The sequence below is a fragment of the Callospermophilus lateralis genome, chromosome 6, assembly GCF_048772815.1.
Source record: "Callospermophilus lateralis isolate mCalLat2 chromosome 6, mCalLat2.hap1, whole genome shotgun sequence".
NCBI classification, from domain to species: Eukaryota; Metazoa; Chordata; class Mammalia; order Rodentia; family Sciuridae; genus Callospermophilus; species Callospermophilus lateralis.
This window is the reverse complement of record NC_135310.1, coordinates 88666023-88689568: the sequence shown is the minus strand read 5'-3', so window position 1 is coordinate 88689568 and position 23546 is coordinate 88666023. Positions and strand designations below refer to the sequence as shown.

The 23546-nt window shown below is 36.3% G+C and overlaps 1 pseudogene; it reads right to left on the bottom strand.

Annotated features, from left to right (window-relative positions):
- Nucleotides 1–243: 243 nt before the first annotated feature.
- Nucleotides 244–23546, bottom strand: part of LOC143401932 (keratin, type I cytoskeletal 18-like) — a 96260-nt pseudogene continuing 72957 nt past the window's right edge.

Below are 23546 nucleotides of genomic sequence, written 5' to 3'. Positions count from 1 at the left end.
TGCTTCTGCGTAGCAAAGACAAGTAAGAATGTGAACAGAGAGCCTACCAAATGGAAGAAGATCTTTGCAATCTGCTTCTCTGGGCATTGATGTTCAGAATATTAAAAGAACTATAAAAACTAAACATTAAAAAAATGATAAAGGGGATAAAAAAAAACTAAACAGACACTTTATTTTTATGTTTATTAATTTCTGAACTTTTATTGGTCCCTTGTCCCCTGAGAGTCCCCTGTTCCTGCTGCCTCAGTGCCTCAGCACTTGGGTGTCATTGGTCTCAGACACTAATTTGCCATCCACAATCCTGCTGGTGGTCTTTTGCATGGTTTGCGCTGAGTTGCTGCTGTTCAGGGCATCATTGAGATTGAAGTCCTCTCTGTCTCCCAACAGGTGGCAGTAAGTGGCGACCTCAGCCTCCAGTTTGGCCCTGATGTTCAGCAGGGCCTCATGGTCCTAGGCCTGGCTCTGCCCCTCTGCCTGGGTCTGTGCAGCTCTGATTCCAGGTGCAACAGGACCCCATGGAACTTCTCCATCTGCATGGTGTAGCAGGCCTCCACTTCCTTCAGACTGTTCTCAAACCTGATCTTCAGATTTCTCATCAAGTCCAGGTTAATTTCCATGGACTAGACTGCGCATCTCAGCTCTGTATCATCTCAGCAGTTTCCATCTCGACTGGCTGCAAGGTGCCCACTCTGGTGCTCTCTTCAATTTGCTGGGATCAGTACTTGTCCAGTTCCTCTCGGTTTTTCTGAGATAGCTCATCATACTGGGCCCAGATGTCTGCCAGGATCTTGCCAAGGTCCTAAGATTTGGGGGCATCTACCTGCACTGTCAACCCAGAGCTGGCAATCTGGGCTTGAAGGCCTTTGAATTCCTCCTCTTGGTTCTTCATGAAGAGCAGTTCCTCCTGGGGGAGGCAAGGGTGGAGGGTGGAGGAGAGATGGGTACTGGGAATTGAACTCAAGGCACTCGGCCACTGAGCCACATCTCCAGCCCTATTTTGTATTTTATTTAGAGATGGGGTCTCACTGAGTTGCTTAGCACCTTGCTTTTGCTGAGGCTGGTCTTCCCGAGACACTGGGATTACAAGCCTGCCCTGTGGCACCCGACTTGCAGCTCCTCCTTGAGAGTCTCAATACCCATCTCTAGCTGTGACCAAGTGATATTGGTGTCATCAAGGACCTTGCGGAGCCCATGGATGTTGCTCTTCTCAGACTGGCATATGGCCAGCTCTGTCTCATACTTGACTCTAAAGTCATCAGCAGCAAGATGAGCATTATCTGCAGAACGATGCGGGCATTGTCCATAGAATTTGCAAAGATCTGAGCTGTCAGTTCTTCCATGGTCTTGAAGTAATGACCCCAGTCTCTGATCTGGGGTCCTTTCTTCTCCAGATGTTCTGGGATTTTGCCCTCCAGCCTCTCATTATCAGCCTCCAGTCCCCTCACTCTGTCCAGGTAGGAGTCCAGATGATCTTTCAGGTCTTACATGGTCTTCTAGCTCTGTCTGTTTCCCATTTCTGCCAGACCATCAGCCATCCATGTCGTCTGGAGCTGGTGGAGCTCCGACATCTGGAAGCCTGAGCCCCTGGCACCTGCATATACACCGGCCTGTTGGTGGGTGGGACCCAGTGGCTGGGTGACTGGATGGACCCCAGGGACAGATAGTTGGTGGAAAAGGTGATGGAGTGGGTGGTAAAGCTCACTGCTATCCAGTAGGAAGGTGAGAAACCAGGACTCAGGTTCTTGCCCTAAACAGACACTTCCTAAAAAGAAATACAAATGGCTCATAAATATATGAGAAGTATCTACTATCTCTAGCAATTAGATAAATGCAAATCAAAACTACATTGAGGTTTCATCTCCTATCAGAAGGGCAATTATCAAGAATATAAATAATAGTAAGTTTTGGAAAGAATGTGAGGAAAAAGGTACACTCATACATTGGTGGTGGGACTGCAAATTAATGCAAGTACTCTGAAAAGCAGAGTGGAGAGTCTTCAAAAAACTAGGAATAGAACCACCTAATGGATCCAGCTATCCCACTCCTCAGTACATAGCCACAGAGTCTAATAAGGGGATGCAGTCAAATCAATATTTATAGCAGCACAATTCACAATAGCCAAACTATGGAACCAACCTAGGTGTTTTTCAACAGATGAATATATAAAGAAAATGTGGTATATTTATTTACACAATGGAGTTACTCAGCCATAAGGAAGAATGAAATTATGGCATTTGCCTATAAGTGGATGGAACTGGAGAGTACCATACTAAGTGAAATAAGCCAGACCCAAAAGTCAAAGGTCAAATGTTTTCTTTGATACGTGGAAGTTAGTCCAAAATAAGGGCCAGGGTAGAGGTGGAAGGGGAGGAGTTGAAGTCCACCAAAATATAAGAAAGATCAGTGGAGTAGGGGAAGAGGATTGACTGGGAGGGAGGAGGGATGGAATAAGGCAAGAACAGTAGAATGAATACGATTTAACTTTCCTATGTACATATATAAATATGACCCAGTGAATCTCACTATTATGGATAGTCATAAGACATTAATTATTTTAAGAAAATACAAGAACAGAAAAATCAGTGGAGTAGAACTAAGGAAATAGTGGGAGGCAAGAGGGAAGAGAAAGAGAAGTACTAGGAATTGAATTAGAGTAAATTATATTTCATGCTTTTATAATTATGTCAAAATGAATCTTAATGTTATATATAACTAAAAAGAACTGATTGAAAATGAAAAGCATAGGCCAGAGTTGTGGATCAGTGATAGAGCGCTTGCCTAGCACATGTGAGGCGTTGGATTCAATCCTCAGCACCACATAAAAATACATAAATAAATAATAGTATTGTGTCCATCTACATCTAAAAACATATTTTGAAAAGCATTTTAAAAAATAAAACCACAACTTGACTTTTCCTCGTTCAAATTCCTCAAATGCCTGTAGCCCTTCCAAAGTTGGCCAGTTGATGTTGATCTACAATGGACGTTTAGTTCAGTAAGGAAAGACAAGGCAATCTTAACTGACTATGATTAAATTATCTTATTTAACAAATTTTCTAAAAGCACATAATCATGTGAACAAAGTATTAGTATATCTCAAGGTCTGAAAGAAGGCATTTCAAGCTCCATGGTAAATCCGCTTTTAACTGTACCTTGCAATAAGATTTAATAAGCTTTAGAAGCTATGCTTACATTTTGCTATTTGTCTTCAAGAGTATCTATATTACTCTTGGCACTCTGCATTTCTATGGAAATTTAGATTCAACTTGCCTTGTCCAGAGATACATATATGGCCTTGGACCGAGATTACATTGAATCTATAAGTCAGTGTTAGGAGAAAATTATTAAATCTTCCAATCCATGTGTATATACTCATTTACTGTTAAAATTTTTTCTATTAAATGTGCATGAATTCTTATAGAGAGGTGTTAGACATATTTTCCTCATTTCATTACTTTGGGATATATATATTAGTGTATGATATTTTTAAAGTAATTTAATTTCCTAATATTTGTTGCTGGTATAGAAATATGCAGTTATGTGTATGAAGCCATTTTGCTAAATTCTATTAAAACTGGAAATTTATCTGTATATTCAACTGAATTCTTTCAAAATTATATACTTTGTTTAAAAACAACATTTCCCTTCTGATTCTTATATTTACATTATTCACAATAACATGTATATAATAACATATGTATATATAATAATGCTTATATATATTTGTTTGTTTGTGTCTTATTTCAGTTGCTTAGCTCCTTAGTACCCAGAAGAAAGGAAGTAGCAGTAATGAAATTCTTGTATTTTTCTCAAAATACACTATTAAGTACAATGTTTCCTATAGAATTTTTCTTGGAGACATTCATTTCAACTTGAAGAAGTTATTTTTTTCCTATTTTTAAATTGTGAATTAATGAATATTGAATTTTGTCAAATGCTTTTCCTGCAACTGTTGATATGATATCATAATTTACCTCCTCTAAGGTCTTAATATGGGAAATTATGTTGATTGATTTTTGAACGTCAAACTAATCTTTAGCTCCTGGGATTAGCTCAATTTAATCATGTACATTATTCTTTTTATATATTTTCATGTCTTTGATAGTTTTTGTAAAGGATTTTTGCAGTCTATGTTTATTGGTGAGATTACTCTATACAATTTTGTTTCCTTGTATATGTGTGTGTGTGTGTGTGTACACATATATATACTAGGTGAGTGCTCTACCACTGAGCCACACCCCCAGCCCTCTCTGGTTTTATATTCAATGTTATATCATTCTCATAAAATGTCTTGGGGAGTCTATAATCTTTTCTTTACTACTTAGAAAAGTTTTAGCAAGATTCATATTATTTCTTTAAATGTTTGGGAAATCTCACTGACAAAGCCATTTGGCTTGGAGTTTTCTATGTGGAAATATTTTTTATTTGCTATTTAAAAATAGTTGTAGATAAATTATTCAGGTTTGATTTCTCATAACAGGTTTAGTAAGATATTGTACTTTTAATAGGACCAACTTTTGAATCCTCTGATTCTCACTATTGTGATGGCTTCTATTTCATGACTTGCATTTCCGTGGCTTAATTTGGTCAGGACTTCTTGAGAAGGCTGTTTACTTCACCTATTTTCAACATTATTCTTTTCTAATAAGTGTATTTTTAATAAAAATATACATAATTTTTGCAGACATCTAATATAGGGTTAGTATTTAAAATAAATAAGAAAGACAGACAACTCAATAGCAAGCAAACAAATAGCTCAATTTAAAAATGGACAAAGGACCAGAATAGCATTTCTCAAAAGAAGACATACAAATCACTGACCAGTATATGAAAAAAATGTTCCACATTACTAATCATGAGAGAAATGCAAATTAAAACCATAATGAAATGTTATCCTCTTAGAATGGTCCTTATAAGCAAGGTGAGAGCTAAAAAGTACTGCTTAGGATATGGAAAAATGGAAGCACCTGCACACTGTGGATGGAAATGTGAATTAATGCAACCATTATGGAAAATAGTATGGAAGTCCTTCAAGAAACTAAAAATAAAACGGCCATGTTATCTAGTAGGTCCGCTACTGGTTATATGTCAAATAAAATTAAGTTAGTATGCTAAAGTGATATCTACACTATCATGTTCATTGCAGCACTATTCACAACAGACAAGAAACAGAATGAACAAAAGTGTCCATCAATGGAGGAATAAAGAAGATGTAGTATGCACAATGGAATACTATTCAGTATTGAAAATGCAGAAATCCTGTCATTGGTAACATGGATGCACCTGAAGGACATTACATTAAGGGAAATAAACCAGACACTGAAATGAAAATATTCTGTGATTTCACTGATATGTGGAAGCTTAAATAATTGAACTCTTAGAAAAATAGAGTAGAATGGGAGCTGGGGGTTGTAGTTAAATAATAGGAAATTTCAATTAGAAGGAATGAATTCAAAAGATCTCTTGTGCAATGCAGTGACTGTAGTTAAAAATAATGTATTTTATTCTTGAACGTCACCAAGCCAGTATTTTTAAAGTATTCACACAACACAAAATATTATAAATATATGAGGTAATATAAATTAGTTTCATTTAACAGTTCCATAAGATTATATATTTCAAAACATAGTGTACATGATAAATACATATAATAAAAGAAAATACATCTTAAAATGTTCTCCAGGGAATGATTTATCAACAAACTCTATGTTTTGTAATGTTCTATTTTCATTATCATCCATTTGAAAACATTGTCTAATCCATTATAGTGTTTTATTTTAGCCATATACTATTTAAGGATTATTTCTTAGTTTCCAAACATGTATATTTCCTAGTTTTATGATGCTTTCTATTTCTAACATAATCACTTTGTGATAAAAAAATACAACTTATAATATTTCCATTAATTAAACATATTAAGCCATGTTTTATGAGCAATATATGCTCAACTTTTCTAAGTTTCAGTAAATGCTTGAAGAAACTGAATTCTGCAGTTAGTTTTATGAACAAAAAATAATGGACTATCAAATATATCCTCATGTCACATAATACTACCAAAGATGGGAAAAAAACTATTCTAAGTCTTTCTGATTTTTACTGTGCTATGTTCCTACAGTCCTTTAAAGAAGCTGTGGATGAGATGAGAAAGGAGCCAATTGTGTCGACGTGTCGTTTTTTCAAATTTTCTCAGCAGAGAGGCTCACAGCCCTGTAGTTATGTCCGATTTATGTTTTATTTTTTTCCCATGAGCCAATAGACAGTTTATTTTTAGAATTTCAAATGTCAGTAAATAATGCATCTGGGAAAGAAAAGTTTCTTGTTAGTAACACGCACCAATTAATCCATAATGAACAACTCTCAATTTGATGCTGTTCTTCAGGAAGGCATCTCAAAGGGTAGTGTTTGATTTTATACTTAATCTGGGCATTCACTTTTAGTTTAACACTATTGCAAAGAGCATGTTTTACTTTCCACAAGATATTCTAAGAATCTTTCAAAGGAAAATTCATTTCAAATATTTTGTATTGATAACATTTCAAGAACACAGTGGTGTCAAAACAGTGAGAATGTTGTATTAGAGAAAAGCCCAGAAAATCAAACCACCCTCCAACGTTGAATTTTCAAGGAATTCATAGAACTAGAAGCACATGAAACACATGACCCTCATTGATGTCCAGGCAGTTCAAAATATAGTGATAGAACAAGGTTTTCTTTAAATGTTGTTTTAAGTTGTCCAAGTTAAGGTAGGAATCCCTGAAGACTGTAGCTTCACTTTTTATTATGCTTCCTATTATTTTGAATGAAAGGTCTTGAACTATATCCACCTAGGCAGGTGGTAGTAATTGAGGGGTGGAGACGGAAAAAAAAAAGTGAAAAGAGCTATTCCTATTCCTTCCTTTTGTGGCTGTATGACCTTGAATAAGGGGTTTAACCTCTTTTGCCTCAGTTTCTTCTTTTGTACAGAAAATCATACCTACATTGCAAGACTATTATTCATTTACATGTGAGCATTCCTACACGTAACTACACAATACATTTGGCTCATTCTATGCATAGAGCTTTGAAGATCAATTATTTCTAGATTAGTGGTTTCTAGATTAATATTAAATTTTGGAGGAAGCCAAGCCTGTGACACAAGGGAAGGACTTACAAGTATTAAGAGGCAAATGGATCTGAGCTTTTAAACACAGCCAAATCTCTCCTGATAGCTGTTTCCCCAAAGCAACAATTTCCATTTAAATCTTCAGAAATATAAGGTGAAGTGCTTTCCAAATGACAAGGTCCACTTCAAGACACTACTGACTATTACATAGACAATATCCAGATAATCAAAATAGCATCCTAAGCCTCCAGTCAGACATCATTCTTTTCTACTGTGGTTCATTTTACTTCTGGTACAGACATTGTGGTGTCATTGGGTGGCCTGGTTCTTTTTACATGTCTTTCACATGGAAAGGAAGATTATTTTCAGACAGGAAAAGCAAAATGCAACTAATTTATTCATAATTGTGTTCTGTTCAACTCAGTGAGGATATTTTTTAGCTTTGTTCTAGAAAAATAAAAATATGGCTCTCTTTGACAGAAGGATTTGAGAATATTGTTCGAATGTCATCCAATCAATCATTGTGTTACTTGGGATGAGCCACTTAAGTTCTCTCTAGCTGACATACTTCTGTAGAAAGACTGATAGAAATGATCAGATTATTTTCCTCAAGAAAAACAGACAAAAGCAAAGTTAGGACAGTAAATGGTAGCTAATATGTATAGATCAATACCTATGAGCCAAGTACTATTCCAAGCATGTCTTAGGTAATTAACGTTCCATCCTCACATCAACTTTATAGGGAGGCTTATAGAAATCTCCCCATTTTCTGGTGAGAAAATCGAGGCACAGGAAAGTTACATAATGTGCCAGGAGTCACAGAACTAGTGAGTAGTAAGTATTCAAACCCTAGTAGTCTATCTCAGGTCCACACAATCATACCTTGTGTGGTATGATTTTCCAGTGAAATGACAAATAAAAGGTCTCACCTCCCAAATCAGCATTTAGTGTGTCAACAAAGGTGCCAAACTTGTGGGTGGTGGTTTAGTCATCTTTTCCGCTGCTGTGACTAAAGGAACAGACAAGAACAATCTTAAGGAGGAAAAGTTCATTTAGGGGCTCATACTTTCACAGGTCTCAATCCATAGATAGCTGGCTCCATTCCTCAGGGCCTGAGATGAGGCGGAACATCAGGATGATAGAGTGTGGCAGAGGAAAGCAGCTCAAGACATGATGATCAGGAAGCAGTGTGATACTCAACTGGACAGACACAAAATAGATACACCAAAGGCATGCCCCCAATGACCCATCTCCTCCAGCCACACCCAACCTGCCTTCAGTTATAACTCAGTTAATCCCTATCAGGGGATTAATTTACTGATTGAATTAAGGCTCTCATAACCCAATCATTTCACCTCTAAGTCATCTCACACACACCTCATATCTACACCATAACAGGTGGGAATTATTCTACCAAATGTTTTGTTTGTTTTAAGGTAAGGTATTTTCCTCATGTAAGCAAAGGTGGATATATGGTTGTTTTTGTCTTCAGACAAGAAAATCTAGTTCTCTGGACTTATCATGACCTAAAGAGGCTGTACGCTTTACAGTATAACTCCTGTGTGGTCCATCCTTTGAGGTCTAAGGATGTATTTTGTATGCCTTCTCATAAACTATTTTTTCTATGTCTTGGTTCAGATTGACTTGCCCACATTTCAGCATTACCCACCCACATAGTTAGAATCTTTACAAAGCCAATTCCAGCTGTGCTTCATAATATTCTAGCAGAACTCCCCCTACCACACACACACACACACACACACACACACACACACACACACACACACATAAACACAGGCACATCTTGCTTGAGGTTGTTTTATTCAACTGAACCCAAAGCACAAACTTTTGAAACAAGTCTGCCAGGGCTGGGAAGAATGGAAACTGATGCTATCTCACTTGAGTCTCTTTTTCTATTTCATCTCTCATTCTGCTATCAGAGTAATCTCTCTTGAGTATCAGTTGGCTTTATTGATTTTAATTTTCTATCACAGAAACTGAATGGATCACTTTCTTCCAAGTCTCCTTAATCTCTATTCCCTGATATCCAACCTTGCTATGCCATCACTGTTTTAAACCCACTTTTCATATGCCTTGTTTCTCTTGCTCAATTTTTCTATAAATACTTCTTGAGCACCCACCATGCACCAGGTTCTGAGATAGAGGCTGGTCAAGAGTGGCTAACTATTTGTCAGTTCTTACCAATATTTCCAAAACCTCATACTCACTCCTTCATTTCTACTAACATCACCAGAATTCAATGGTCTTTATTAATTTAGATCTATCTCCTCAGTTGGGTTATAGCCACTTTAGGCTTTTAACCTCTGTATCTGTCATCACCCTGAGTAGATGCTAAGTGAACAAAATAACTTAAAAAAAAAAAAGCCCTTAGCCTTATTAAAACTTCAATGTAACCAAGGTCTTCAACCTTTACTTAGAAAGTGATGATGAATTGTTTGGAAACTGATGAATTATTGTTGCCATCTGTGCAGATGTAAGTGAGGAACATGGAGTCACTTTCGCTCTTTAAAAACGGATGGTGTTGATGTGTGTCTGAGGACAGCGGGGGTGGGATACATGGAGAGGGAAGGAATGTACTTTTATGTTACACGACCCAGTCAAAATCCTTTGGTTTTCTACCTTAGTATCTTTCCTCCAGTACAAAACTTTTCTGACAAATTGTAGTTCTCATTTTCTGCATTTTCTCAGCACAGAGTTAAGTATTCTTTCTGTTAGAATTAGGAATCAACCCAGCTCTCTGGCCCCTGCATTATAACTATAAAATCATACCTTCTAAAATTCTCATTTTATGCTAGCTCAATCCTAGCCTGGTATGCATGTGTTTTTTTTTTTTTTTTTCATTTATTTTATGATTTCTCTAGTCATTTCCAACATATTATCATACTGTAAATACTTTGGCTTACTCATTTAATCAAAAGCCCACTTTGTTCATTTTACTTTGTAATTCAGTCTCAACACATCTTTTGCAGCACAATTGTTATGAATTTTCAATTTATTTTTTTATCTATTTTTATATCTGCCACTTCTACAGTGTGGCAAGATTTTTTTCTTAACTTTAAAAACATCATTTCCGAAAGAAAGCTGTTCTAAAATCTGGCTTTTTCAGCAAACTGAACACCCACACAATGAAAATGAAATGACAGAAGTTAGAGGTGGAAAAGATTCATAAGGTCACCTTGCCTTTTTTTTTTTTTTTAAGCAAATACAAAGATGTGTGTTCAATAATGTTTGAGTTTACATAACTTCCCATTTAAGCCTAGAGAATGTTGTTGCCCCTCATTATATGTACTCTTATCTATGGGTTTTTCTAGAAACTTATACTTTGCTATAGTTCACATTTTCATTGAAATCAATTTGTATCTGTGTGGTAGAATGGGAGGCTGACTGATTTCAAATTTATTTTGCCTTTTAAAGGATAATAATCACTTTGTATTCTTCTGTTTTTTGGAGTAGTGTTCTTATCTATTGCTTCATAACAAACCAATTCAAACCCTTAATAATTTAAGATAACAGTTATCACTTGTTTTTATTTTGTTGTTACTTGTCAGAGAAAGTAGCTCAGCTCTCTGCAGCTACAATCAGCTGGTGGCTGCTGGAGTCGACTTAAAGGACATCTCACACACATGGCTCTTCTATGGAAGCTGAGCAGGACTGCCGGCTGGAACACCTGTAATTGGCTTCTCCAAGTGTCCTGGGATTCCCTCACAGCACCATGGCTTGTTCCCAAGGTAAGTATCCCAAAATAAAGATGGAACCATAGAGTCCTGTATGTCTCAGCCTCAGAGGTTATGTGCACCACTTTTACCAAACAAAAAAGACCGTGGGGGTGCAAGTGGGATGGCGGTGGGGGTTAAAGGTGAGAATTAGGAGAAGTGGGGAAACAGGTCCCAATTCTAGCAAATTCTGTAAAGAACACATGGGATAAAAGATACTCTTACTGCCATCTTTGGAAAACACAATCTTCTACAATATAATCAGCTCTTTATTAGTTTTAAATGGATAAAGAATTCAAACTTTTAGCCTACATTCCAGTTTCAACCTATTTTCACACCGAACTACTCATAGGTGCCACTAATAGATCTATAAAACTGCAGAGTCTTTCACAATACTTATTTTGTCTTAATGTTTCCTGATTACGCCTTTAAAGTTGGATGCAACCAATGAAAAGCAAAAAGAAGAAAAAGACTTGCTAATTCATATTTTGAATGATGGGTCCTAATCATATCATTCAATGAGTCCACATTATTTTCTACTAGCTATGTGAACTTGAACTTCAGTTGATTTTCCAGGGCTTCAGGATGGTTAAATTATCCCAAATTTTCTTTAAGCTCTAAAGTTCTAGAATTCTGAACTCTTACATTCTCAGGTCTGAAACTCTATTTTCATTTGCTAAATAAACATCATTACCAGTACCACTAGATAATTATCCAAATGAATGTACATGTTTATTTTCTATTTTGAACCCCTTGAAAAACTATGAAATCAATTATTATCACATGCTGCCTCTTCACAAATAAAAGGATTATGTTTCTACTTCAAGTTGAGTTTACCCAAATTATACATATTATTTTTCTTCTCCCTTTTATCCTAGTATTCTAGGATAAAAGGGAGAAGAAGTCTCAAAAATTTCCCTTGAAAATAATAATACTATTCCAGCAATATGTCCCCAATAGGCTAGTTGATAACATCTTTCTCTGTCAAACACGAACCTCCGCTAACAGGATGAAAGAAAAAATCTGGATTCTTTCAGAAGCATGAAACTCACACAGGAAACTATCTGGTAGTGTGTGGGACATTCACAACATAAAACTAAATTGAAGGATTTATAAATAAACAGGAAATTCAAATCTCCAAAACATCTACCCAAGCTGTCTAAATCAGTGTCCCGCAAAAGTGACAAAACAGTGATCAACATATATCCTAGTATTCTTTGTCAGTAATAGCTCATTGTTTTCAGACTTTCTGAATAAAAATTTGATTAAGTATAGATTTCCTCTTTCTCTGTCAGTTCGATTGAGAATTTAATTTACACTTTCCTGCAATTCCTAAGAGATTTTCTCCGTCCTCCAATTCAAATGATTTCCCTTCCCTTGTGGTTATCAACAAGATTGTTTTTCTAATCTCACCTTTTTTTCCCTCCCAATCAATAAGTCCTCCCCCCATCTTTTATACAATGTATTATTCTAACAGCTTTTTTTCCCCTTAATTTTACTCCAAATCCAAATTACAATTCCCGATCAAATCCTTTGGGAATCCTCTTCTTATACGTTTAGCTCTACTTACAAACACGTGTACTGGCATGTGTTAAACACTGCGGGAATATTGCTTATCTTCCTATCATTGTCTTTTGGTAGTTCTAGCATCAGGCTTGACCATGTCTTAGTACTGACTTGTGGGAGCCAAGCCAAAAATGGCTGAGGAGATCTACAGCCTTGGGTCTCCGGAAGCTGCTGATCGAGGCCAAGTGCACTGCTGGAGTGACACAGGCACTCATTTGAGAATACTGGCTATGAGGTCTCTCTTCCTTTGCACCACCATGACTCAGGCTCTTGAGGGAGAAAGTCAAAAGACTTGCTGGCATTTCTCTCCATCCCATGTGTGTCCACACTCCTAGTAACCACAACATTTCTAAAAGCAACTTCAGATTTAGGGGACAATAGGGACCCATTACTGAAATCACCACTGTGCTCATCAAAACCTGTCACACAAATGAGCATTCGGAATGTGGTTGAACTCAACACCCTATCAGTGAATACTGTTTACTTAATGACCTTATCCAGAAATATGTGGCCAAGAAAAGGAGGAGAAAGAGCAGGGCTGCTCTGACTCCAGGAACCTATCACATACTGCACAGGAAGGCCACCTACCACAGCTGCCACATACTGCACAAGTCCTGCTGCAAAAGGTAGGCCAGATGCCCTTGCAAACCACTGAAGCCCTAAAGCTGCATTTTCCTTGCTAGAAGAGACTACTTACTGAGCAGCTAACCAGGGAAAATGCAGAGTTTCCCCTTTCCTCATTTAGCCCTTAAAGAAAAATGACTGTTTTCAACATATAGGGGAAAAGGTTTAAAAATTAAAAATCAACTTTCTTCTTTATACTTTTTTTCTTCCATCTCCCAAAATTACTCTATATATAATGACCAATGAGAATACATAGATATAATAGGATTAAAAATCTGTTCTTCAAATGTAAACACTCATAGTGTGAGAATCTGTCAAAAAGAAAAATAAACAAACAAACAAAACAAACATGATCTTCCCAAAAAGCATGGTTAAAATAAAAACAGAGGCGGAAAAATAGAAGATATATGCAGCATTATGGACCCTAATTAAAATTCAAGTCAAAAGTATATTGGAATAAGCCAATAGGTCTGGCTAATGGGTATCTTCATCTTATCATTAGATGAATAGTGGCAAGAAAATGGAAATAAAAAGGCATTTAGGAGCCTTGAGAAGTAGCTACATTTTAGATAATTGTCTCTTCTTCTATAAAACAATATGCTGCATGGTCAACATGTTTGCCTTGGTGGGAGGAGGATGGGTGGAATTTTAAAATAATTAAAATTGAGTTGTCACTTTATTGTATATGATGGGGATAGAACTTTAAAACCAAGATATTGACTTGCAGATGGGGCCCTAGGCTGTTGGTAACTTCTTGGCAACCCAAGATGTTTCTGTGCGGCCCACCCTACATGGCCAATGCTGTGAGCTAAATCAATGCTTTGTTCCTTAGAATTTCAGGTCTGCACTTAAGGAGGCAGACAAGGGCTGGCTGTACCTTTGGCCAAACACATACTCACTCACCCACAGACTTGAGTACATACAATCTCTATGTGTGCAGGTGAGATGGGGTAGAGTATAAATTCACACATCACAAGTAGTCATTACAGCACTTCTCTTCCTAGTACTAAGAGCACTTTGTTCAAACTTTAAGATTAAGTAGGGTATGATATTTACTTTTCAAATGTCAAAATCGCCTAAGTTTGTATTCTTGGATGGGTTTGAAGATTTTAGTTTTTAAGCTAAAAAAAATACCCCTTAACACTAATAGATGTCTCAATAGTCTGTCTTAACATGATGGATGAAAACTTCTTACACAAGACAATTACACTGAAACGATAATTCTGTTCACTCAGAATTCTAATCAATTTAAGAAAATTTTATTAAATAAAACTTCTTAAATAACGTCTAAGTTCTGACCTATGTTTACAAGATGATTTCAGATTAATTTTTAAGACCCAAATGTCCTATATCATGGTAACACATGTCAGCCTCTTTAGAGTGCCCAATATGTAATGGTTAGAGTCTCTAAAAGGAGGCTAAGTATAAAACTGAAGTTCATCTGTCAGTTGCATCCATATTTGATGTCTTCTATCTCGATCTTCAGCCCCAGCTTCTATTTATCCATTGTATTTGGCTATGAATCTTCCTGCAGACCAAGGAAAGCTGACCATTATGAAAATATTTCTATAAATAACAGAGTGTGTCCCTGGAAGTTTCCAAAGCTGCCAGTCTTTAGAATGAGGGAGTTATCTGGATTCTCTGAAGAGTTATGGAGAATGAAATACTCTTCCACCATCTATCTTTTCCACCAACTCAAATTTAGCTTTGTTGTAAATAGTTTCTCTCCAGTGCAGTTATTTTTCTCTACAAGAAAAATGTGTTATTTTTTTCTCCCTTAAAATGAGAAAGGCACTGGGGACTCCATTTCAGCTGTGTGCTTTCCATTATCTATGTGTAAACCAAAAAAAGCAACTCAACCTTCTCAACCCCTGTGTGGAAACACAGAAGACTGCAACATTTTATCTAAAAATAAAACATGCAAAGCAAAGGAGATGCCCAGTATTTATCACTTTTACATGTAGAAAATAGTCAGAAGTTTTCAAATTATAGGTTCCCCTCTAGTTATACCCCAACCTCATCAAGGCTCTTGGTCTAATTAAAGCTATTTATAAGCTATTAAGCACTTATCTATTCACAGTACCTGATAACACATGGTCCTAAATAAGAACCTAAATCTTTTCATGTTGACTGTAGATTCTGACATGATAGATCCTCCTGTAGGAAATCATAACTCGTTGTTCCAATGTTTGCAAAAACATCACGATATGGAGAGACTTATCCTTTTCCTATGTGAGAAAAAAAAAAAGATACTTATACACAGATAATTCATTTCCAAGACATTACATAAATAATTATGGTTGTCTGAGGGAAGAAGAGCATAACTTTGAGGTTTTAAGGAGAATTCTTGGACAAACTGAGTTTTTACTTAGGCCTTGACAGGCAGCTACAGAAAGGAAGAGCATTATAGGCAGCCCTGACATAATCTGGTGGGTCAAAGTCATGGAGGAGTTGAGAGTGAGAGTGAGTTAATAATTGTGAAAGGACAATAAGAGAGGGATATTGTGAAAATTAAAGTGTTAATTGGTAAATCAAGTTACTGAGACACTGAGCAACTCCTAAAATATATGAACTTTATCTTCATTTAAGTGATTGCTAAATTTTTGGAGCAGAGAAATACTATGGTCAAACTTTGGTTTTCAGGAAAATATAAAACCTATGAAAAAAATAATTGATTAAGTAGAGAAAATGGGAGGGGAACAATGTATAATAATTTTCCACTAAAAGAAAGGGATATTTGGGTGTTGTGGCCCATAACAACAACAATTTGGAAGGTTGAGACAGAAGGATTGTAAGTTCAAGACCAGCCTTAACAATTTAGCAAGACTCTCAAAAAAAAAAAAAAAAATTAAAAGGACAGGGGGTCTGGCTCAGTGGTAAACTACCCACAGGTTCAGTCCCTAGTCATGAAAAAACCATTCATTGATTTTTTTTAAAAAAATGTCCCCTTACCTTATAGAAGAAGGGAAAAAAAATGATACATACCACAGACACATAGACCATCTTGGTTGGCCACATGACACCCACCAGCAATGGCTTTTACTAGGAAATGTGTACTCATCCCTGCTCAACTTTAAATATCAATTCCTTTTTTTTTTCCTCCCTTGGGAACAGAGCAAAGATGATGTATTGTGCAAATTACAAAAGGTTAAGTAAACTCCATCTAAAAACAAACTGCCTTTAATGAGTCTGTTTTCTCCAAATGGTCTCATTATTTGTATAATAACAACCATTGTGCTTATTTGATTCAGTATGGACTTGTTTTGAGACATATTATTTTGAACTGTATTATAGCACTCTAGAAATATTTTCAAAAGTATTGCTCCTTGGAATCAAGAAATATGTCACTTGGCCATAAACTTTGAGACCAGCTGAAAATTATCAATAAAATGCATGCTATTATTCACAGGAATAATTAGGGTAATCATGTTTTAATCAAGCAGTCAGTCTTTGAGGTACGCCTTTCCCCTGATGGTTTCATTATATGGTCAAGTAAGATAAAAGATGCCGTCAGTGAAAGGTATATTCCCTTCTCCTAAAGTCAAAACCTTGGAAGTGAGGATACAGGAAGGCTAAAATAGCCAATTTATTAACAGGAAATTTTCCTCCTTACCAAATTATTATAGCAGGACATAACTTCAGATTTGATTTTAAATCAAACTTCCAGTTTGATTTTAAAAGCACTTCTCATAATAAAGTCACTCACTAGTTTTAATCCCATAAATGTTGCCTACTGATTAACTCAAGATATGCACACTCATCATTCACATAGTTCAAGAGACTGAAAGTATTAGTTTCTTGATATCCTGCAGATAATCCTCAGGCATTTATTGGTGATTTTATGGCTTTTTCATAGCAAATACTTTCCCCATACAGCTGCGGTGTTGTGTGTCTAATGCCTTCATATAGTGCAAGCTCTATAAAAATGAAAAACAAAACAAAACAAAAATCTTAAACTCACAGCAAGTCATCCAACTGTGGTCTACTGCCTATTTATGTAGGGATTAAAAATAATCTAAAATAGTTTTTAGAATTTTTTAATTGTAGGAAAAATATCAAAAGAATACGATTTTGTGACAGGTGAAAATAATATGAAATTCAAATTTTAGTGTTCATAAGTGAAGTATTACTGGAACATAGTCACACCCATTCATTTATGTGGCAGCTTTTGAGCTACAACAGCAGTCAAGCAGTTGGAACACAGACCAAATGACCCACCAAGTCAAAAATATTTACTATCTGGCTCTGTATAGAAAAATGTTGTTGAACCCTGATTCAGAGCATTCTTGAAACAGAAACTCAAGAGTTCCGTTTTTTTTTTTTTTAAGCCAGAAAGTATCCGACAGCAAAAAGTTTCCTTTAACAAGGTTTTGGGCTGTGTGACAGTAATGCCAAAATTTTCACATGGTACCTGAAAGAATGTGATTTTTAAATTATGCAGAAAAATACGGGTAAGTAAAATAATACCTGAAAGGACATAGTGTGGGCCTGAAATCCCTGCAAGGCTTAAGGAAACATACTGAATTACAGAATGTGTGCCTCTCTGCGTTTCTTTCTGGCAGGCATGTAAAACTGAACTATTTATAGTGAGGCAGGCAATGGATGAATGCATGTTAGCTAAAGAACACCTTAGAGAATAACAGGAACTGTTCTTTGCAGGAGAAGGGGCAGAAAAGGCTACCTTAAACGACCCAGAATAGAAATAATCATAAAAATTTGAAAACACGGGAGGGCGTGACTTGTGCCCCAATTTGCAAACTCTTTGTTTGGATTCATGCTGCTGATCCAATGTCCCTTTCAGAGTTCAAGGAGCAGTGTTGCTGTTTCCATGCCCTAACCTGGGACCTTAAATACAGTCTAACACCCATCGCTAGTGTTCCCAATGCCTTTTTCAAGGCATTTCTCTGACAGATTGATGATATTTTCATTCAGACAATGTCCAATTAACAATCTCAGTTGGTAAATATATGAAGTTCAGTTTACAGCACAAGAGTGCTATAAACAGAAGAGGAAAAAAACAACCTTGTGAGGTGTCTGGTTTTATTTGCGATTCCCTACAGATCAAGAAAACAGAACCAATCTAAATGGCTTTAGGCTTCCATGGCAGCGTGTAGTATTTATTGGCAAGACAGTACAAATCAAATGAGCAAATAAAACCACTGCTGCTGTGAGAAGAGACGCAGAGCTCAGAGGGAGCCATTCTCTGTCCTTCAACATGACACCATCTCTCTTGGGCTTCTAGAGTCCTGTGGATGTACCAATTTGAGCATATTTTAATATACATTACAAGAATTTATCTTTCCTTGTTTAAATCAAGGGACCAGTTCTGCACCTTGGAAATCAAGGGACCAGTTCTGCACCTTGTCTGAGCACTGCCTCTATGGGGTTTACCTGGCATTATAGAATCAGAACATGCTGCATTGGGGGACAGCTATAGCTCTGGGGCCAGCAGCATATTATTGCTTTGCTCCCTTGGCCTAGCCATTGCACTTTCACTACCTTAGCTTTGTGGTGTTTTCTGATTTTTGATTTGATTCCCCTAATTCATTGTTTTAGTTTATTGAATCTGAGCAGCTGCACCAAGTTTCACTCAAACTTTTCTTGCTATCTTCTATCCTTGCCTATAGCTCCTTATTTCCTGAATTTTGAAAAAAAAAAAAAGGAAAATATTTTTCTTTTGATGAAACAAGTAAATTGTTCTGAACTAACTGCATAGGTTTAACCTGATAGATCTTATTCTCACATCAGCACTTCCCCTGACCTTGAGTCTACTATTATTCTGAGGTTTCTTGTTTTAGTTTTCACAACAGTTTACAGTAATTGAGCAAGAAACATGGTATAATTTAGGAATTCACTTGTAGGTGTGGGTTAACTTTTCTTCAAGTGTAATCCCTCAAAGTCTTAATTTCCCACTCACATGCTCAGTTAGAGCTTTCACTTAGAGCCATTATTTCATTGTATGAACCAGTAACATTTTTAGAAATGTCAGAAATTTGATAATCACTACCTAAAATGTAATGAAGATGAAAAAGAGGCAGTAATAGGAGATGAAGTAAGTGCCAGAAGTTAGCAATCGATAAAAAGTACTCAGAACATCATTTGTGTCTCACACAATAGCAGACAGAGTCTGAATAGAGAGAAAGAATTTTGTGTCTATTGGGAGCATTAGATAATATGTAATCGTATAGAATGCTTAGAAAGTATATCAATCTTATTTTAGAAAAACTTAAATACAGTTTGTTTTTTTTAAAGTTGACCGTCATCTTTTTGCACTGTACACTCTAAAATAACACCTAGAATTGGCTATTTTAGCAAAATATCCAATACGTGTTGATGGGTAAGAATTAAATTATCTCTGGGAAAAGAGGGAATACAACATATTGAAAGAAAGTCATTAGAAAAATCTCTCTTCAAGTAATCAGTTTAAAAGTGGCAAACAGTGTGGAGGAGGGCCTATCTGGACAACTGCCATGCAAGGTGTAACCCATAATAAACAGGTACTTGAAAACAGTCATGGCCATGGAAGCCAGAGAACACAGAATTTGGAATGCCTGTGCAATTTTGGACAAGTCACTTAAATTTCCAAAATTTCAGTTCACTCACCTTTAAAAGTAGAGGTATAAATACTGGCCTCTCCAGAGGCCATTTTGAGAAAATGAGATAAACACATGCAAGGTTTTTAAACAAGATCAAATTATACTTTGGGAGAAAGCACATGAAGGCTATTTTGGTTAGATAAACTTTGATCCAATGCTATTAACATTAGTCATAGTCTTTACTTCTTGATTCACATGTTATATACCAGGCCCTCTGCTAACGACTTGTCATACATTTTCTCTAATTTATATGACAACCTTATAAAGGTGGATATTGTTATTACTATTCTGAGATGACAGAACACATTTTCTATTGTCTTATTTTCTACTTATATCTATTTTCTACTTATATGTCTTATCTTCTACTTATATCTGCTGGATTACAGTTGTAGGACTAAGTCCTAGGCTTTATCTTTTTTTTTTTTAAATTGGTTCATAATAGTTACACAGAACATTAGGATTCATTTTGAAATAATTATAAATGCATGGAATATAATTTGTTCCAAATCAGTCCCCAGTACTTACCCTTACCCTCATTCCCCCTGTCCTTTTCCTCTACTCTATTGATCTATTTATTTACATTTTTTTCCCCAAAATTAGTGTCTTGTGGATAGACATAGTGGTAAGATTCACTATAGTATATTCCTAGGTTATCTTAATCATCTTTCAAAAACTGACTTGGAGCTGCGTGTGCTGGTGTGTGTCTCTAGTCCCAGCTACTTAGGACTCACTTCAGTCCCAGCCAAAGTGAGAGGACTGCTTGAGCCCACTAGTTCAAGATAAGGCTGGCAATATAGCAAGAACATGTCTTAAGAAGAAGAAGAAGAAAAAGGAGGAAGAGGAGGAGGAGGAGGATTGGTGGTGCAAGAAGAGAGAAGGGAGTGGGAGAAGGGAGGAGAAAGAGGAGAAGGGGGAGAAGAAGGAAGAAGAACTGGCTTTGTTGTCACCTGTAGCCCCAGGACAGGCCCTCTTACCTTCTGTGAGAATTTAGATTAATCTCATAGGGATTTGTGGAGGGAGGGAGAAAGAAGACCTCTTCTGATTTCACATTTGTTTGTTCTAGTGTGAACATACTTTGCTGAATGCTTCACAGACTTAATTCCATAATTTTCAGGAGAAAGATTTTTTAGTAATTTTATTTATTTATTTATTTATGTATTTATTTATTTACTCTAATTAGGTATATATGACAGTGGAATGCATTTTGATTCCTTGTACATAATTGCAGCACAACTTTTCATTTCTCTGGTTGTACACAATGTAGCATTGCACCATATGTGCAATCATACATATACCTAGGGTAATAATGTCCATCTCATTCCACCATCTTCCCTGCCCCTATGCACCCTCCCTTCCCTCCCTCCCCTTTGCCCAATCAAAGTTCCTTCATTTTTCCCATGGCTCCTTCTCCCCATTATGGCCCAGCATCCACTTATCAGAGAGAACATTTGGCCTTTGGGTTTGGGGGATTGGCTTATTTCCCTTAGCATTATATTCTCCAACTCCATCTACTTACTGGAAAATGCCGTAATCTTATTCTTTTTTATTGCTGAGTAATATGCCATTGTGTATGTATACCAAAGTTTCCTATCCATTCATCTGCTGAAGGGCATCTAGGTCGCTTCCACAGTTTAGCTACTATGAATTGAGCTACTATAAATATTGAGGTGGCTGCATTACTATAGCATGCTGATCTTGAATCCTTTGGATATAGATCGAGGAGTGGAATAGCTGGGTCAAATAGTGGTTCCGTTCCAGGTTTCCTAAGGAATTTCCATACTGCTTTCCAGATTGGCTGCACCAATTTGCAATTCCACCAGCAATGTATGATTGAGTGTGCCTTTCCCCCCACATCCTCTCCAACACTTATTATTGTTTATATTCTTTATAATTACCTCTCTGACTGGCATGATATGAAATCTTAGAGTAATTTTGATTTGCATTTCTCTAATTACTAGAGATGTTGAACATTTTTTCATATATCTGTTGATCAATTGTATATCTTCTTCTGAGAAGTGTCTGTTCAGCTCCTTAGCCCATCTGTTGATTGGGTTGTTTGATTTTTTGGTGTTAAGTTGTTTGAGTTCTTTATATATCCTGGATATTAGTGCTCTATCTGATGTGTGTGTGGTAAAAATTTGCTCCCAAAATGTAGGCTTTCTCTTCACCTCATTGATTATTTCTTTTGTTGAGAAGAAGCTTTTTAGTTTGAATCCATCCCATTTATTTTATGTCTTGCCCTTTAATAGTCTTGTTAAGGAAGTCAGGATAAAGATTTGGGCCTACTTTTTCCTCTATTAGGTGCAAGGACTCTGATCTAATTCCTAGATCCTTGATCCACTTTGAGTTGAGTTTTGTGCATAGTGAGAGATAGGGATTTAGTTTAATTTTGCTGCATATAGGTAAAGTTTCCCCAGCACCATTTGTTGAAGAGGCTAAGAAAGAAGACGGGGACACCATGCCTTAGAACAAACAACAGGTGGCGAGGTGTTCTTTCGGTTGGTGTGCTAAAGCAGGATTGAGGACACAGCCTCCAGGCTTTGCCTTGTAAAATGTGCTAATTTGATGCTGGTTCAGGAGTCTCCACCTGAGCCCCCTACCTCATGCTGTAGAATTTTGTTATGAAACAAAGCAGAGGCATACTGTGTTGAAGATTAAAATCCTGGTGTTTAAAAAGAAAAAATCTGTCAGTCTTCAAAGAGACATGAGGAGATGTGTAGAGAGAATAATAAATTTGTGAATGAGAAAATAAATCCACAGATAGGTGTTATTTTTCTCACAAATTACAGAGGAAATTTCTCAGGCTCAGTTCTGATAAAGCTAAACAATGCCACAACTGTTATCAAGGCATCCCTTAAGCAAGCAGGGCCCATTGTGACATTCATGAACTTTCCAGTTTTGTGATCATTGGTCCTTCCCTCCATTAAAAAAAAAAAAAAATCAAAATTACATTTCATGGCTGTATTAGTTGAAAGACGAGTAAATTAAAATTGCATATTAAAATACTCTATTTGATCTAAAAGTTCTTTTTCTTCTGATTATAAAAGAAATAAAAACATTGTCATAGGCTCCTAAAAATATGGTGGTTGCTAGTGACTCCGTTTCCTATGTCTACTCTTGCCCTGATATAATTTACTTTTTAAACGATGAATATCTCTAACTATGTTTATAAAACTAAAGTGGTCCCTAGATTTCTTTTTAATTAAGTTGCTTTCATCACATTTTAACATTAAGATTTTACTACTTTGGTAAAAGGTAGCAAAATATGGGAATTTTCCTTTTATTTCTATGTGTGGGAACTAACCGTTGCAAGAATTTTCTTTCTGTTAAATTAAAACCTACCTATAAAGTTGTTTGAGCCTCATTGTTTGAGGAAGAAAAGATCAGATTTTTCCCAATTCTTTCTTGGTTAGTAATCTATTCTGTGTTTTTTCTTCTATGTAAGCCAATTTTCCTAGAGAAGTATTCATGTTCTTAATGTCTTTACTTTTATTAGCTGGAATTCATGCTTCTAAAATTTTTATCTGCTCTTAATCTGTGATTGTCTAATACTTTTCATTCTTAATGTCCATATGTTTTCTTTCTTTTTTCATTTCATTTGCTGTGCCAGAGAGGCAGGTATTTTAATTTTCCACCAAGTGAGATCTTTGAGGTTTTTTTTAATTCCTTTTAACTTTTTAAAGAAGTCCTTTCTTTTGTCTTGGGTCAGATGGTCTGAGGATGTGACTTGATGGTCCAGGTTTTAGAAAAGCCTGAGATAATAAGGCTAGTTTACCAAGGAAACTGAAGTGACAGATGAAAAGAGAGTCCTGAAAGTATCATCCAAAGAGAAAGAGAGATACTACAAGCCAGGTCCCCATCTTTCCTTACATCACATAAGCTATTAAATTCTTTTAGTTAAACATGCTGTTATGATAGGTAAAT